The sequence below is a fragment of the Humulus lupulus genome, chromosome 2, assembly GCF_963169125.1.
Source record: "Humulus lupulus chromosome 2, drHumLupu1.1, whole genome shotgun sequence".
NCBI classification, from domain to species: domain Eukaryota; kingdom Viridiplantae; phylum Streptophyta; class Magnoliopsida; order Rosales; family Cannabaceae; genus Humulus; species Humulus lupulus.
In genome coordinates, this window is record NC_084794.1 from 154,044,347 (window position 1) to 154,061,592 (window position 17,246).

A 17,246-nucleotide genomic window follows, 5' to 3' on the forward strand; every position below is an offset into this window, starting at 1 on the left:
TATTCCTTGGGCATATGATTTGTTCAGATAACAAGCCCCACAAATTTATATGACTTGTTTAGATAACAAGCCCCGTAAATTTTTGGGCATATGATTTGCCTTGCTAGCAAGCCCCAAGAAGAATGATGGCCATTGTAATATATGTTTTTATAGTCATATATTTTATAGTGTATGTTTATAATGTAGTTTTATGCTTATGATATATGATGTATGTTGTTAGTAGATTTTCCTTGCTGGGCATTAGGCTCATTCCTTTATTTTTAGTGTGATGCAAGAAAATGATATGGAAGGCAGAAGGATTCTTGATAGCTTGGCTTGTGTGTTGAGGATGAATGGATTGAATGAACTGTGTGTTGATCGAGGATGACGTTATTTATTTTTAGTCCTTTAAATCATGTTTTTCCACATTTAGTATTTTAACAATTAAAGTTTATGTTTTTTTTTAAACAATGGGATCCCATACCATATCATGTTTTATTTACTTTGTATTTTATACAATATCTTTGAGTTTTCAATAAAGTTAAGTAATTTCTTATGTTTGTATCAAAATAATAGTAGCTATGTCTAGTAGTTTTAATGGTCCAAGGTCTTAGAAATAGTTGGGTCATTACATGCTTCATCTTTGGTCTTAAGTAAATATACATATGTGAACCTAGAGCAATCATCTATGAAAGTAATAAAATATCTACTTCCTCCTCTAGTCAACATGTCATTTAGTTCACATAAATCATTATGTGTCCAACCTAAGAATTTAGAATTTCTATCAACACTAGGGAAAGGTTTCATGACCATTTTAGATTTAACACATAGTTAACACTTATGATGCTCAACATTATCACCATTAATTAATCCACATTTAATTGTTCTTTTAATTTGCTAAATCATATATGTGCAAGTCAAACATGCCACAAAGTAATAGAATTTGAGTCAAGCATATAACAAGAAGAACTAGAAGCTTTATTGTTCAAATCATCAAAAAAGGTACAAAATTTGAACATGCCAGCACAAGCGTATTGTAATATATGCCTTTTTGTTTCATGGGTATTTTAGTAATTTTTCCCTGTGAGGGAAATTTGGTAATTTAATACTCTCGAGGGGGGTATTTTTGTAATTTTATGAAATTACGTATTATGTGATTATATGAATATTTTTATGTGATATTAATGTCTGTGTAAGATATTTTATGTGGGAAAATATCTAGAGTGCTTGAGATACGTATTAAAATGACGAATCATAGTCTCCTTCAAGTGCCAGGGACTTTATTGTCAAGAATTGTTGAAACAAGAGTCATAATGGAATAAATATAACTTATGGAGAATAAGTTAATTATGGATTATAGAAACTAATAGTTTAGTGAGGAATTACTAAAAAGGTTTTAGTGAAACTGTTGAAATAACTTAAATCAAGGGTAGGATTGTAATTTGGCGATAGCGGGTCATTATAAATTGAAAGTGGGAGACTAGGGTTAGGTTTACATTCATAGTTTGACATTGGTGGCTGCTCTACACATGATCAATGAAGAGAACTCTGTCTATCTCACTCTCTCTCTAGACTAGACTAGGGTTCAAGATCAAAGGAAGAAGAAGAAGAATCACTACAACAAAATAGGGGTTTTATGACTTTATTTGGGAAACATTGAAAGTCTACAATGTCTCCCATTGAGGGAGACGTTGTAGGTTGAGTCATTATAAGTATATATCTCACGTCTCCTAATGGGAGAGGTGAGAGACATCCCACGTCTCCCAATGGAAGAGGTTGAAAGTCCACGTTTTTGGACACCTTTCAACCTCTCCTACTGGGAGACGTGGGATGTCTCTCACCTCTCCCAATGGGAGACATTGAAAGTCTCCTAGGGACTTCCAACGTCTCCCATTGAGAGAGGTGAGAGACTTCCCACATCTCCCAGTGGGAGACATTGAAAGTCTCCCAGGTTTAAAAAAATTAAATTAAATTAATTTATAATTAATATTATTTTAATTTGATTCAATAATTAATTAAATTGAAATTATTTTAATTTAAATTTAAATTGATTTAATAATTAATTAAATTGAAATTATTTTAATATTAATTGAAATTAATTTGATAATTAATTAAATTGAAATCAATTTAATATTAATTGAAATTGAAATTGACATAATTAATAAAATGAAAATATGCAAGAAACACAATATTTGTTAGACATATTCAAAATTAACAAATATTGCACTGTGTATGAAGAAAGAGGTAAAAAGTAAGAAAATCTAACAATGAGGTAAGTAACTTTGGATTATCGGTAACATATATGTCGCCCATTCTTGTCGCAACTCATCAATTTGTGCCTCTGTATATGACGTACTTGTTAGCTGCAAAAAATATAAAATAAAATATATTAATTAATTATTTGATTACATTTTTATATATGGTTTCAAAAATAATTTGTAAATTTTAATTAATAATACCGTTCTCAAGTAATGTCTGAGACTCTCTTCCCAGCTAGGGTGTCAGCTGGATGTCTTAATTTACCATCCTTTATTCTTTAATTAGCGTGTCACGACAAACTTTTAGCATGTTCGCCATTTCTAAACAATCGGATGAAACGAGGAATTGGTGGAAGGTACCACAAAACTTTGACAGGTACTCCTTCCTTGACATTGTCACTATTTCTTTTCTTTTGCCATCGTGACTCACCACAAGTAGGACACGATTTTGCGTCTGCAAAGCTATTTCGATATAATATGAAATCATTAGGACATGCATGAATTTTTTCATATTGCATGCCTAATGAGCATAACGTCTTCTTTGCCTCATAAAATGAAATTGGCATTTCATTATATTCGAGCAATAACTCCTTCAAAAAACTAAATAAATAAGTAATACTTTTATCACTCCAACCATGTTTAGCTTTTAGATTGTACAACCTAAGAAGCGCAGATAATTTTGTAAATCTTGTACAACCAGGTTAAATCGGTTTATCAACATCACTAAGGAGTGTCTCAAACTTATTTGGGTCTACTCCTAATCCATAATGTGCGCCGTCAATCATTTCATCTAATGGATCCTAGTTCTCCTCTACAATATTCCTCCTCACCCCTTTTGGTCTACTTGGTAGAGTTGGAGCAATATGAGCTATCTCCCCATGGTAATACCAAATTGTGTAACTCTTGTCGATCCCATTGAAATATAAGTGTTCTTTAATCTTTTTAAGATCAATCTTTATAACATTTCCACACTTAAGACATGGACAATAAGTAAAATTTGGGTCTTTCACATTTTCTAAAAAAATCCTTAAGAACAAATCGACCCTGTTCCTATATTCCACAGATAACCTATTCGCTAACATCCGCTGTTTAACATATATTCTCCTATGTCTATAAAAAATAAAAGAAATGACACTAATTAAGCACGTGATAAAGTTGGATGTCTATATAAAGCTAACTGTTTATTATCCTAGATAAAATCGAGCAGCATTTCCCCTATAATAGTGACCTAACCATCTGCATGTGAATAGAAAAACAAACAATTCAAACAACATACAATAAGTTTCTTACCTATAGCTCCGCAGCACACAACCAAATTTCTCAGAACCTACTTCACTAAAACACACAAGTTCTCAACCTTCCGTTATCACCGCGACACACAATTTTAATCTCAGAACCTACTTCATTATGGATGAATATTTAAGATATTCAAACTCCTCTAACATTTGTTTAATAATATTAAAAGTAGAAGTAAGAGAATATATATGTACTTCTTGCAATTAATAATCTAAAAGCTTGCAAAATTACTTCATGTAGTAATCGAATTTGTTATTAAATCCAAAAAACAATAAAACTAAATTAATAAATAATAAATAAAATATCACTAAATACCTAGCAATATATAACATATTATTGTGATTTTAGAAACTTAATTACATCAAATGTGTGATTGCTATAGAAATTTTGATGCAAAAAATACCCTCTAAAATCTCACCAACAAAATCACAACCTACGAAATTAAATTAATTAATATGTAAAAGATTACTAAACAAATATCACTAAATATCTAATAAGTAAATGATTGCTAAACAGATAAAAAAACTCCAATGAGCCACTAATTAACCTAAACAAAAAATCAATAAAAATTTTCATAACCTAAAAACTCAATAATCAATAAAAACATAAAATTTTCATATATTTATATTTTTAAAATTATTTAATAAATTTATTTTAACATAACTATATATAATCAAAATAACTAGAATTTAAATTAAAAAAATTTAGATATATAAACAAATATAGCTAAATTTCAAATAAATAATAATAATTATAAAATAATTATAAACATATATATTTAATGAAATCTACACAATGTGATATGTAAATTTAAAATAATTTCTACATTGTCAACAAATTATAAATTTTCTTAGAAACTAACCATGTAAAATCTAAGAAAATCCTACAATCTTTGGGAAAAGTTCACAATAATGTAAAACAAACACAAAACCACATTTACTATTCATTTTTATGCATAACCTAAGATTTCTTTTAAAAAAAAAGGTAAGTAAAACCATGAAAATAAAGTGAAAACCTTACATTTTGTGCCCTAGAAATCACAGAAATTGCAAGAAATTGCCTCTGGTTTGTGCTCTCTGATTGTGCGTGTGTGTTTGAGAGAGGGAAGGAAAGGGGTTAATACTAGTGGGGACTTCCAACATCTCCCACTAGAAGACGTGCCACATGTCCCATGTCTTCCATTGGGAGACATTGGATGTATATGACTTCCAACGTCTCCCACTGGAAGATGTGGGACACGTGGCACGTCTTCCAGTGGGAGACGTTGGAAGTCATATACATCCAACGTCTCCCAGTGGAAGACGTGCCACGTGTCCCACGTCTTCCAGTGGGAGACGTTGGATGTCCCCATAGACACGTGTTTAGACCCCCAATTTTCAACGTCTCCCTGCACTTTTAATGTCTTACAATTTTAGTAATTAATAAAAAAATTCAATGTCTCCCAACATAAGACATTTAAAATCCCTCATAAGTTTAATGTCTTACACCATTGATGTAAGACATTGTAAGGAGTCATTGAATCTCAAAATTGTTGTAGTGAATGTTCTCTTCATATACGAATGGATCACTAGTGATAAGGTCATTTTTGTATTAATATTTGTTAAGTTTTTCTATGCTTGGATGGTGGTATGATAGCATTTCTAATAGTTTTAACTTAATTTCGTGATTCTACAACATATTTACTACATTGCATTTTATGATGATAAATCTGACATTTTGATGGCAAGTGTAGTTAAAATAAATTTTTAGGAGTATTCAAAGCTTTCGAGATTGAAATGTTGAAGTGGCGGCAACGTACAAGCTATATAAGATCAAGAATTGAAGAAATTGGAGGTAGGTCGCGGCTCATAAAACTCAGGTCGCGACACTTTAAATGGAATTGGAGTTTCATAATTTTTTTCTTCCAGATAGGCCGCTGCTCAATTTTTTCAAACCACTGCCTAGTGTGCCAGGCCACTGCTCAGATTTTTCAGGCCGCTGCCTGAGTGACCAATTTATGCACATATTTTATTCTAGGCCGCGACTCGCATTTTCCAGGCCGCGGCTTGCGACGTCGTTTTCAGATTTTTTATTACTTTTTAATTAGAATTTAATTGAGACTATAAAGGATTATTAGGGTTAATTTTAGAGGAGTTTTTATTATGGTTTAGGAGAGAAAAAGACTGAGAGAGGGATGAAGAGAAGACTACAAGACTACATTACTTTTGTTCATCAATCTAGTTTCTTTTCTTCCCTTAATCTCTTTAATTTTAGTTATAATTATGTTTGTGATTATGATTACTATTATGGAGTAGGTTCTTTTTAGGTTAAGGGTTAATTCAAAACCCAAGACATGAATTCTTGATTGTTGACAATGAATATCATTCTTTAATTTCTCTCAATATTAAATTGTTTCTATTTTTCTAATTGAATGCTATGAATTTTGTGATTTCTTGTTAGGTGGCCAACTAATTAAGGTTTTACATTATTCAATTGTCATCTTAGAATTACTACTCAACTAATAGTTTAGGATTCTAAGTGTATGTGATAAATTGCAATTGATAATTATGTCAAAAGATTTGTTGACTGTGAATAGAACATAGGTTAAATGAATTATATGCTTCATTAATTTATTGCCTAGATTAACTTGTTTCCATAGGACTTAATGATTTTTCTAAGTTAAATAGATTGTATGCTTCATAGATTTATTGCTTAGATAAAATAGTTAATTATTGAGAGCTTCGCCTTGATTACTTATAATAGGGAGACTGAGATAATTGTCTGCTTCAGCATTATCTGCGGGGTTAATAGTTTAATTGAGAAATTGGAATAATATTTATTATTAGTGATTATGAATGATTGTTGAGGGTGGAGATTAACCTTTAACTATTTCTTAATATCCTAATACCAATCTTTATTTGCTTTCTAGTTTATGTTATTTAATTTTGAGTTAAAAATCAAAATCCCCCTTTAAGTTTTAGCGTTAATTATTGAATAATAAAGTGAACGATAGTCCTCGTGGGTTCGACCTGTGCTTGCTATTATACTAAAATAATTGGAAGTATTGAAAGAAAAATCATTGTTAAATTTGTGTGGTATACGACAGCCATCAAATTTTTGGCGTTGCTGCTGGGGACTATTGTTATTCTCTTTATTATTCAAATTTATTTATTTGTGACTAATTAGTTTTTACTGTGGAATTATCAGGTGTATATGTCTGGTGAAGATGATACTCAAGAAAGGTTAACTAGGCTTAAACAATATCTTGAGTCATCGTCAGCTTCTCGTTCTTCAAGGACTATCACCGATAATCCACTCTTTCAACGTCTTGCTCCACAAGTCAATCCTGTTAAAATGCCTTTACTGTCTGACAACGAATCTGATTCTGACGATTTAGTTCGATCCTATAGAACAATGGCCCAGCAAAGGACATTGAAAGAGTTGGCAGCGCCAAATCTTGACCAACAACCACTTTGCATCCAGTATCCACCGTTGGATGTAAACTTTGAGGTGAAGTCGGGCCTCATCCATTTATTGCCTTCTTTCCATGGGCTGCCTGGTGAGGATCCGAATAAACATTTGAAGGAGTTTCATATTGTCTATTCTAGTATGAAACCTGTTGCAGTGACTGAAGAACAAATTAAGCTGCGAGCTTTTCCTTTCTCCCTAAAGGATGCAGCTAAAGAGTGGTTGTACTATCTTCCACCTGGTACTGTTGAAACTTGGAATGGTATGAAGACTATGTTCCTAGAACGATACTTTCCAGCATCTAAAGTTGGAAGCATCAGGAAAGAGATCTGTGGTATAAGGCAATATACAGGAGAGTCTTTGTATGAATATTGGAAGAGATTTAAGCGGTTGTGTGCTAGTTTCCCTCATCATCAGATAAGGAACAACTCCTCATTCAGTACTTTTATGAAGGATTACAATCACTGGATAGGAGTATGATTGATGCAGCCAGTGGGGGTGCACTAGTTGATAAGACTCCCGCTACAGCTAGGAGCTTGATTTCTAATATGGCTGCTAAGTCACAATAGTTTGGCATTCACCAAGATCCTATTCCACCACCCAAATCAGCTAATGAAGTGAGCACCTCTAATGCTAATCAGCTGGGTCAACAATTGGCTCAATTAACTACAGTGGTCCAACAACTAGCTTTAGGCCAACAGGTGAGGCCATGTGGAATCTGTCAAGTTGTGGGGCACGCTACTTGTAACGCCCTACTTCCGTAGAGTCGTTACTAAGTGAGTTTTAAACGTGCTTTTAAACTCCCTAATCGAGGTTTTAAGGCAAACGTTTAATCAAACCATAAAAAGAATCTTAAACTTTGAAAATAATTTCATTTACCAAAAATTATAAAACGTTTAATATTTGGGATCCCAAAATACTGTTTATAAATATTTACAACTCAAAACATACTTAAAGTCGACTAAACGACAAAATAGGGTTCTTTACAAACAACTTCCAAAAAAATACCCCTGGCCGTGGAAGTCAGGAAGACCAGACATGTACGCGTCGCATCACGCTCTCCATACTCTAATCTGCACCATAGAGCACCCGTGAGCCGAAGCCCAGCAAGAAAACTCCACATAGATATATAACATATGCATATAAACCACTCAGCATATAACAAATTTGCCAACAAGCTAAACACATACGGCCAAGCTGTCCCAAGCGCTTTACCAGGCCCTGGGTTGCAGTCTACATTGTAAGGATATCCCAGGTATCCTTTAGGGTCTTACCCTGGCAACTTGCACTCTGCGTGCTAAACGCTGCACCCTGCCCCTTTCCGTTCTCGGCCTTTGCCGTTCCCGGCCTTCGCCGTTCCCGGCCCTTACTGATCACTCACATATATGCATACACAACATAATTAAAACATAACTTAAACATATACTAACACAATCAATGGGCTACACCCAACACATAATCATATAGGGTCGTGCCCTGCAACACAACTATGGGGCCTCGCCCTGCTCTATGGGTGCAATAACTTTCTTACCTATGTCCCGAGCTTCTTGAGCACTGAACCCTCGAGCACGGTCCTCTAATCTGAGCCTCTATGAGAAACTAGTCACAACACACAAATAACACTCCCATTACTAATCAATTAAAAAACATCTTCCGAAGCCAATCCCGAGCTCTCAGGACCTCTCGAATCCCCACACAAGGTGGCGGAAGCTTCCCCCGAGCCCCCTGGGCAAAAGCCTAAAAACTGAAATTTCCCCCTTTCCAGAAATGGCCTAGTGCCGCGGCACTTGCCCTTAAGGGCTGCGGCGCCCAGTGTGGCCCCCTTCCCTGATGCAACCTAGCGTCTCGACATAGAAGAACAGGGTCGCGGCTCCCCTTCGCTAACCCAGAAATCTGGGTTTCTCCCAACATTTTCCCCAAGCCAAAACACTCCCAAACCAATGCATACCTAAGTCCCAAATTCAATTCAAAACCCCATATAAACCATCTAACAACTTATAAACATCAACAACAGGCCTAGATACACAATCAACCACAAGAATCACTTAGTGGTTCAAAATTCTCAAAACTTAACCCAGCCCTTGCAATGTTTAAACCAGCCTTCAGAATTCTTAAACTAAACCAGAGATAACTTTCAAGTATGCATGGAATTCTTACCTCAAGATGGAATTCGACCTTGAGCTTCTTCCTACTCCAACTCCAAGCTAAATCCCTTTGATTCCCAGCTGAATTCTCACAAACAACAAGCTGCAAATTCAACTTCAACCCTCATTCTCAAATCCTCAAAACAAGCTTAAACTTTAAAGAAAACCATGGATGAGTTTCTTACCTCTATGATTAACACACCCTTGAGCTAAAGCTTGAATTCAATTGCTCTAATCTCAGCCCTAAACTCCTTTCTTGATCCTAAGAGATTTTCCATTCTTTCCTTTCTTGCTTGCTTCTTAACTTTTCCTTAACTTTCAGCAAGAGTTGAATTTTTCTAAGTGTAGAAAATGTGAATAGCTTTCCCACTCAGCCATAGTTATCTAAATCCCAGATAAAAGACCCATTTACCCTTCCATCTAACCCATATTCTAACTAATCCTCAAGGGCAACTTAGACCTTTCCTATCCTCTTACAAATATACCATTTTCTCACTTAGAGTAACTATCCTCAATGGTTACCTATGGTTACCCAAGCTACTAAAATACCATTAACCATTAATTAAAAGTCCCCAACTAAATTTATAATAATCCCAAAATACCCCTAGGCTCCTCCCGAGCCGGGTATTTAATCCCGTTGTGACTTTAAGCGGAATAGCTCTCTAGGACCATATTGGAACGTGCATCACAAATATATCACCATTTTATCGAAAATATCACATATATTACATTTATGCCCTCAACGGGCTAAAATTACAAATTTGCCCCTAACTACCAAATGGGGCCCACATGCACATTTATTTCACCTAACCATGCATTTCTAATCACATAATCATCTAATACACATATATTATCATAATAAACCATTTATTGCCCTCCAGGCACGCTAATCAAGACCCAAAGTCTTATTAGCAAATTTGGGTCGCTACACTACTGATACTTGCCCTACTCTAGTTGAGGGAGAAACCGAGGGTGTTAACGCTGTAGGAAATTTCCCTGGCCAATTACGTCAGATGTATTATGAACCCTTTTCAAAAACTTATAATCCTGGCTGGCGTGATCATCCAAATCTTCGTTATGGGAATCAACAACAAATTGCTCCACAACAAACATTAGCGAGACCACCTGGTTTCACTTTGCAACAGTGGTCTCAAAATAATTTTGTACCTAGACCATCACAAGCACCGCAGGCTGCTCCACCACCAAGTGCCAAACCCTCTACTGAGGATTTAATTAATGTACTTGCTACAAATACTCTTTAGTTTCAGCAAACCAGACAAGCTTCCATCAAAAGTTTGGAGAATCAGGTCGGACAATTAGCAGCATCATATAACAGGTTGGAAGTTCATTTGTCAAATAAATTGCCTTCACAACCTGAGATGAATCCCAAGGAGAATGCTAGTGCAGTAACTTTGCGAAGTGGGACGTAATATGATCCACCTAGTCCTCCAATGCCCAGTAACTTGTCATCCAAGCCACAAGTTGAATGCTCAGTTGATGAAGATGTTCCTCCAAAGCCAACCACCCCTACACAACTAAACTGTAACGCCCTGGTTACCCCAGAACAGTTATGGTGAACGGTGGATCAGAAAATTGACTCGCTACCCGAGTCCTTTGGTCAAAAACGTGCTCTAAGTGTAATTAACAGGTTAAGGCATAAAACCAATAAAAAGGAAATGGAGATTTTCATTACAAACTGCTCTGCAAAGCTAATCAAAACATTTAAAAGTTCTTCTCAGTACAAAATGGTCACTACTGTTTTAAATTTACAATCTCGCCGACCTAAGCAGCAAAAATAGGGTAAACCCCCTAGTTCCTCTGAGAACTCCTTGGCCGTGGTGGTCAAGCAGCCGCATATGTACACATCACCACATCAACTCTCCACTCAAGGCTAGGTGAGCTTTTCTATCCCTTTACCTGCACCACATAGCACCCATGAGCTAAAGCCCAGCAAGAAAACATAACACTTTATATAAACATTATCAAATGATTATCATTATAATCATACTGAGCATAAAGCTTTCAAACAAATGAGTGAACATCACATGATTCAAGTGGGAGAGTGGCTGCTAGGTAAGCCACTAGCCTCCAAGCACTTATTTCTTTCATCGACCCTCGGGGTCGGTCCGGCATTAATGCTCTTTGAGTCATTCAATGCTATAGTCGATTAGATCTAATCTTTGTTGGCTTGCGTGATACACGCTAAGGCCGTTCTGACTAGTGAGTCAGCGCTATGTGACCAGTGTCCAGTATCACTGCCGAACCTGACTAATAAGTCACAGCTTCACAGTTGATGCTAACACCTTTGCCAATTCTGACTGATGAGTCAGTGCAACGTGACCAGTGCCCAGTACCACTGCCGAACCTAACTAATGAGTCACAGCTTCACAGTTGATACTAGCACCTTTGCCAAACCTGGCTAATGAGTCAGTACCATGCACAAGTGAGCAACATATGATAAGCATTCTATATTCAATCCATGTCCATATTACAAAACCAACATGCCTCACGAATATCCATGCATGTCACACTTGGGGTGCAGTTTTCTTACCTCTGGTTTGAGCAAGAATGAATAAAAGAACAACCCTGAGAACGATCGACCTTTTGGTCCTTTAGCGGTTACCTGGTCATAACCAATTATGGGATTCCATCAATAAAATGAACAATAAAAGGTTCCCAAACCAAAACCTAACCTCCGGGTAGTAGGTTCAACCCCGAGGCCTTAGGTTTGAATCCCCATGCTAAAAACACCTTTTCTGGCCAAAATGCCCTGTTGGGCCGCGGCCCGCCCTAGCCGCGCCGCGCCTCCAAATAGAGGTGGCCACCCTCCTGACAGGCTCCATGGGCCGCGGCTCGCTTATGCCAGGCCGCGGCTCGCCTATGCCAGGCCGCGGCTCATTACGCCTAACAGCCCAGAAACCAGCACGCATCTGCAGCCTCCTCCTGCGTTTTTCCACTCAACTCAACCCTTCAAATCAATTCAAAACCTCCTCCAAACACCCATTTAAACCCCTAGACATCACCCATAGCTTCCCCTCATCAAAACCCAACCTAAACACCAACTAAAACCTCCTCAAATCCACACTTCTATCAAGAAACCAAAACTGAAAAGCTTAAAACGAAAACAGGGTAAAACCAGAAACTCCATGGATAAACTCACCTCAAACCTGGAATTAAATCCTCTCCAATAGCTGAACCAAGCCTAAAACCTTAGCCCCTTGATCTCCTAGCTTGATTCCACCCTTTGTACTCAAAACTCCAAAGAAGAAAGTGAGGGATAAGAACGTACGGGAAGGAGAAGCTCTTACTCAGTTTTTGGTTCTGTTTCTACAGCCATCCAAACCTCACATATATCCTAGCCAAATGACCTAAATGCCCCTAGGTCATTTAAGGCTTCTAAAACCAACTCAAGGGTAATTTTGGCACTTTCCACCTACACCATTAATGATAATTAACGCTTCCCAATTCCCGCTAATCTCAATATTCTCAAACACCAATAATTCACATCTCGTTACCCCTTAATGCCCGGTAACACTCTAATCCTTAAAACACCCCGAGACTCACCCCGAGCCTCGAGCATAAGCCTGTTATGACCAAACCGATAATTAACATTCCTTGATCGTCTCATGCCAAATGGCTTGACCAAACCCACATCATAATGTGGTTTCAAGATATATCACCAACATGCGTACAAATAAACAATTTACCCTCAACAGGCCAAATTACCATCACACCCCTGTAATAAGAAATATGGACTAACATGCATGCATTTCACATCTTATCATAATATAATCAACATATACATGCATTTTATCAATTAATAACATAATTAAGCAAGTATGGCCCTCCCGGCCTACTATTCACGCCGTTAAACACAACGGAGAATTCGGGGCATTACAACTATCCCCTCCTTACTGAAATTTCATCCTTGAAATTTACTTGAACAGCTCGGGATACTGACTCTGCATATCTAACTCCAGCTCCCAGGTCGCCTCCTCGACCTTGCTGTTCCTCCACAATACCTTAACCAAAGGTATTGTCTTATTTCTGAGGACCTTGTCCTTTCTGTCAAGTATCTGAACTGGCTGCTCCTCAAAGGAGAGATCTGGCTCAAGCTCCAGATCTTCATAACTTAGAATATGGCCCACATCAGATACATACCTCCGAAGAGCTGATACATGAAATACATTATGCACGGCAGACAACGCCGGAGGCAAAGCCAATCTGTAAGCCACCTGACCAATCCTCTCCAGGATCTCAAATGGACCTACAAATCTAGGACTCAGTTTGCCTTTCTTCCCAAACCTTCCCACCCCTTTCCATGGCGAGACTCTGAGGAAAACATAGTCTCCTACCTGGAACTCCACGTTCCTGCCCTTGGGATCTGCATAGCTCTTCTGTCTACTCTGAGAAGCAAGCATTCTAGCTCTAATCTTCTCTATAGCCTCACTGGTCCTCTGAACTGCATCAGGACCTAAGTATCTTCTTTCTCCTGTCTCATCCCAATGGATGAGAGATCTGCACTTCCTACCATATAGCATCTCATAAGGTGCTACTCCAATGGTAGATTGGTAACTGTTGTTGTAAGAGAATTCTATCAAAGGCAGATACTTACTCCAAGACCCACCGAAATCCAGTACACATGCTCTCAGCATGTCCTCCAAAATCTGGATTGTCCTCTCAGATTGCCCATCTGTCTGAGGATGATAAGCTGTACTGAACTTCAACTTTGTCCCCATGGCTTTCTGAAAACTCCCCTAGAACTTGGAAGTAAAAGTGGGGTCCCGATCTGACACGATCGACCTAGGTGCACCATGGAGCCGCACGATCTCTCTCACATAGAGATCTGCATACTGATCAACTGTATATGTAGTCCTCACCGACAGAAAGTGAGCTGTCTTGGTATAGCGATCCACTATCACCCAAATGGAGTCATGCTGACCAGTAGTCCTGGGTAAGCCCACCACAAAGTCCATCGTGATGTCTTCCCACTTCCACTCTGGAATATCCAGAGGCTGCAGTGACCCTTCCGACCTCTGATGCTCAGCCTTGACCTGTTGAAATGTCAAGCACTTAGCTACATACTCTACTACATCTCTCTTCATCCCCGGCCACCAATAAAGCGATCTCACATCCTGGTACATCTTCGTGGTGCCTGGATGCAAAGAGTAAGGTGTAGTATGAGATTCATCCAGAATCTCTCGCCTCAATGCAGTGTCTAACGGAACACATATCCGCCCCTTGTATCTCAACAAGCCTACCTCAGACACTGTATAATCTCTGGATGCTCCAGCCAGAACATCCTCTAATCTTGATCAGCTGTGGATCACTCAACTGACCCTCCTTGATCCTCTCTAACAGTGTAGACTGCAGCCTAGTGTTAGCTAACTGGCCCACCAGCAACTCTATTCCATCTCTGGTCATATCATCTGCTAACTCTCTGGCTAACAACCTCATACCATGAATCTGCCCCGGACCCTTCCGGCTCAAAGCATCAGCTACCACGTTGGCTTTTCCCGGGTGATACAAAATCTCACAATCATAGTCTTTTACTAACTCCAGCCAATGCCTTTGCCTCATGTTCAGGTCTTTCTGGGTGAAGAAGTACTTCAGGCTCTTGTGGTCTGTATAGATCTCACACTTCTCTCCATAGAGATAATGCCTCCATATTTTCAGAGCAAAAACCACCGCCGCCAACTCCATATCATGAGTAGGATACCTCTTCTCAAACTCCTTCAACTGACGAGAAGCATAGGCAATAACCTTCTCCGATTGCATCAAAACACAGCCCAAACCCTGATGAGAAGCATCACAGTAAATCAAAAACTTCTCCTGATCTGTCGGAAGACTCAGAATCGGAGCTGTAATCAATCTCTGCTTCAGTTCCTGGAAGCTGTTCTCACACTTATCTGACCACACAAATTTCTGGCTCTTGCGTGTCAGCTCGGTCAAAGCACCAACAATCTTCGAGAACCCTTCCATGAACCGCCTGTAATAACCTGCCAATCCAAGGAAACTTCTAACCTCAGAAGCATTCTTTGGCCTTGGCCAATCTCTGACCGCTTCAATCTTTGCTGGATCCACCTTAATCCCCTCCTTACTGACAATATGCCCAAGAAAGGATACCTGAGACAACCAGAATTCATACTTCTTGAACTTAGGAAACAATCTGTGTTCTCTCAGTCTCTGTAGCACCAACCTCAGATGCTGCTCATGTTCTAACTCAGTCTGAGAATATACCAGAATATCATCGATGAAGACGATCACAAACTGGTCTAAGTAGTTCTTGAACACTCTGTTCATCATATCCATGAAAGCAGCAGGGGCATTAGTCAATCCAAATGACATAACTAGAAACTCATAATGCCCATACCTGGTACGAAAAGCAGTCTTTGGTATATCTCCCTCCTTGACCCTCAACTGATGATAACCAGAACAAAGGTCGATCTTAGAGAATACCTTCATACCTTGCAGCTGATCGAATAGGTCATCTATCCTTGGCAAAGGATATCGGTTCTTAATTGTCAACTTATTCAGTTCCCTGTAATCTATACACATTCTCAGAGAACCATCTTTCTTCTTCACAAACAGAACTGGCGCACCCCAGTGTGAAAAACTAGGTCTAATGAAACCCATATCTAGCAGCTCTTGCAACTACACTTTCAATTCTTTCAACTCAGTTGGGGCCAATCTGTATGGTGCTCTAGACACTGGCTCCGTCCCTGGTGCCAGTTCTATAACGAACTCAATCTCTCTGTGTGGTGGCAATCCTGGCAAATCTTCTGGAAACACATCCAGAAACTCACATACAAGTCTAGTATCCTCTGGTCTCACTGGCATGACCTGAGTGGTGTCAACCACACTGGCTAAGAATCCAATGGAACCTCTTTGCAGTAGATCCCTGGCCCTCAACACAGAAATCATGGGAACACGGGGTCCATGCACAGTACCAACAAACACAAAAGGATCCTCACCTTCAGGCTCAAAGGTGACCATCTTCCTTCTGCAGTCAATGGTTGCCCCATACGTTGCCAACCAATCCATACCCAGTATCATATCGAAGTCAGTCATAACTAACTCTATCAGGTCCACTGACAACTCTCTGCCCTCTACTGTCACTGGCAAAGATCTGACCCATCTTCTGGACACCACTATCTCTCCAGTGGGTAACAAAGTACCAAACCCCACAGCATAGAAATCACAAGGTCTACACAACCTATCAATAATGCTACTAGCAACAAAGGAATGTGTAGCACCAGAATCAATTAACACATGATAAGGGGTTCCTGCACTAAGAAGCTGACCTGTAACAACTGAGGGGGAAGCCTCAGCTTCTGCTTGAGTCAATGTGAACACTCGAGCTGGGGCCAAGTTGTCCACCTTTCTGGGTTCTTCTTTCCCTATCTGAGGGAAATCTTTCTTAAGGTGACCCACTACTCCACACAAATAGCAGGCCTTTGCCCTACACTCCCCTAAATGGCACCTCTTGCACCTAGGGCATTCAGGACGAGCCTTCCAGGCTTCACTGCTCCCAGGACGACCTATTGTAACACCACGAGGTCTCTTGTCAGGACCTGGAACTGGGAAGGTATCAGGAACCTTCCTCTTCTGATCACTGGGGCCAACACCCCTACCAGAACCAACAAATGGAGGAACTGTCCTCCTGAAATCCCTTCTGGCTGCACTGTCACGCCAGATCTTAGTCTCTGCACTCTCAACTGTGAGTGCCTTCTCCACCACCTGTGCATAAGTAGTGACCCTACCACAGTGGTGATGCGAACGTCACGGGCTAACCTGTGTTGTAGCCCCTGGAGGAATCTCTCTCTCCTGGTCCCATCAGTGAGCACCAGCTCTTTGGCAAACTTTGCCAAACGGTCAAACTTTAAGGCATATTCAGTTACTGATAAGCTTCCCTGAAATAGCCTCATAAATTCATCGGCCTTCGCCGCTGTAATAGCATCATTATAATACTTCTCATTAAACAAGGTCTGAAACTCCTCCCAGCTCAGGAGTTTAACATCCTTGGTCTGGCCAACCACCTCCCACCAAATCCGGGCATCATCCCGAAACATATAGGCAGTACAGGCCACCATCTCACTACCAACTGCCCTCATAAAGTCAA

General features: G+C 39.0%; 1 non-coding gene across 1 annotated transcript; it reads right to left on the reverse strand.

Annotated features, from left to right (window-relative positions):
• Positions 1 to 7,292: 7,292 nt before the first annotated feature.
• On the reverse strand, positions 7,293 to 7,399 carry LOC133820251 (small nucleolar RNA R71). Its single transcript, XR_009886676.1, has one exon. It is a non-coding gene; the product is annotated as a small nucleolar RNA R71 (small nucleolar RNA).
• Positions 7,400 to 17,246: the final 9,847 nt, after the last annotated feature.